Source organism: Schistocerca piceifrons, chromosome 6 (assembly GCF_021461385.2).
Source record: "Schistocerca piceifrons isolate TAMUIC-IGC-003096 chromosome 6, iqSchPice1.1, whole genome shotgun sequence".
Classification (NCBI taxonomy): domain Eukaryota; kingdom Metazoa; phylum Arthropoda; class Insecta; order Orthoptera; family Acrididae; genus Schistocerca; species Schistocerca piceifrons.
The window spans coordinates 194,439,755-194,441,980 of record NC_060143.1 but is presented as its reverse complement, the minus strand read 5'-3'; the positions used below and the strand labels follow the sequence as shown (position 1 = coordinate 194,441,980).

General features: G+C 43.1%; 1 non-coding gene across 1 annotated transcript; it reads right to left on the bottom strand.

Annotated features, from left to right (window-relative positions):
- Positions 1 to 1,901: 1,901 nt before the first annotated feature.
- On the bottom strand, positions 1,902 to 1,976 carry Trnat-ugu. Its single transcript has one exon. It is a non-coding gene; the product is annotated as a tRNA-Thr (tRNA).
- Between the last annotated feature and the right edge of the window lie 250 nt (positions 1,977 to 2,226).

The window sequence follows — 2,226 nt, the reverse complement described above, 5'->3', positions numbered from 1 at the left end:
TGGTTCGTTGACATAGACAATGTTATACCACAAGCCATAAGAAAAAGAACCAATGTGTCAAATTACACCTTTAAGTGCAGTTAACGTGTTATGCTCACGGAAAAGGAAACTAGTAAAGGAGAACATTGAAGTTAAGGAAAGAAAACTGGAGTATATGGAGAAGACAAATACCATAAAGGAAGAATGTATGATGGAATTGGAAGAGGAAGAAGCTATTGCGGATGTGCAATCCAGGTTTAGACGTGGGTTTAAAGACAATGTGTGGAGAAATCTACTCGTAGCTACGGCTGGAGAATACAAGATGATAGCATTTACTGAAAAGAGCAGTGGTAAGTGGTCATGTGCTGCAGTACTAGCCAAAGACGGTGGATTGGAGCATGATTACTGTGTTAAAGAACACATGAAAAATCTTTTTATGAAAGTCCATTCCTCCTAGGTTGTGGTTAGAAAGGATGGTGACATTACATCGAAATGTGGTGGTTTCATGTCATACACTTAGAAACAGAACAACAGACTAGAAAAGAGGAAGGGGTACAGTAGAATAGGAATGAGTAGCACTAAGAGATGATATACTCAAAACAGCAAATGATCAAATAGGTAAAAAGACAATTCCTAGTATGAACCCTTTGCTAGCGCAGGAGATATTGAATTTAACTGTTGAAAGCAGAAAATATAAAAATGTAGCAAATGAAGCAGGCGAAAGGAAATACAAACGACTAAAATGTAAGGTTGACAGTAAGTGCAAAACTGATGAGCGAAAACGGCTAGAGGACAAATGTAAAGTTGTAGAGGCATGTGAATCGTTAGAACCACTGGTAGCCTCGGGATAGCCACCCATGGCAAAAACACTCCATATGGTAAGCACAGTGAATGAGACAGATAAAACACCCTCAGAACTAATGAATATTATACTAATTCCAATTCCAAAGAAAGTTGATACTAACAGATGTGAATGTTACCGAACTTTAAGTGTAATAAGTCATGGCAGCAAAATACGAACACGAATTCTTTACAGAAGAATGGAGGAACTGGTAGAAGCCGACATTGGGAAAGATCAATTTGAGTTATGGAGAAATGTAGAAATACGTAAGGCTATACTGAACCTACGACTTACTTCAGAATATAGGTTGCGGAAGGGCAAACCTACGTTTACAGCATTTCTAGACTTACAAGGAACATCTCGAGTGTGATGTCGTAGGAGGCCAGTGCCGTACCAGGTATTGGTTCAAATGGCTCTGGGCACTATGGGACTTAACATCTGAGGTCATCAGTCCACAAGAACATAGAACTACTTAAACCTAACTAACCTAATTACTATATATGACGGTAGTATCTGTTCCCGAAAGAACAGTTACCGTCGATGACCATGCAGCTTTGCTAGAAATGAAATCGTAATAAAATTGACACCCTAGCTGCAAGCAGGCGTTGATACACTTCATTGGGGACATGCTGAAAATGTGTGCCCCGACAGGGACTCGAACCCGGGATCTCCTGCTTACATGGCAGACGCTCTATCCACCTGAACCACCGCGGGCACAGACGATAGTGCATCTGCAGGGACTTATCCCTTGCACGCCCCCCGTGAGATCCACATTCCCAACATGTCCACAATACTACATTCGTAGTGCGCCTAATAGATGTTTGCCCATCATACTCATTACTCGTGGCAGATTAATCTACCAAGTCCCGTACGAGTTCGGGCATAGCGTGTGCGTTCGCACAAGAAGGTCAAAGGCCGGGAACCCATATTTTTAACTATATATGACGGTAGTATCTGTTCCCGAAAGAACAGTTACCGTCGATGACCATGCAGCTTTGCTAGAAATGAAATGATAATTAAATTGACACCCTAGCTGCAAGCAGGCGTTGATACACTTCATTGGGGACATGGTGAAAATGTGTGCCCCGACCGGGACTCGAACCCGGGATCTCCTGCTTACATGGCAAACGCTCTATCCATCTGAGCCACCGCGGGCACAGAGGATAGTGCATCTGCAGGGACGTATCAGTTGCACGCCCCCCGTGAGATCCACATTCCCAACATGTCCACAACACTACATTCGTAGTGCGCCTAATAGATGTTTGCCCATCATACTCATTACTCGTGGCAGATTAATCTACCAAGTCCCGTACGAGTTCGGGCATAGCGTGTGCGTTCGCACAAGAAGGTCAAAGGCCGGGAACCCATATTTTTAACTATATATGACGGTAGTATCTGTTCCCGAA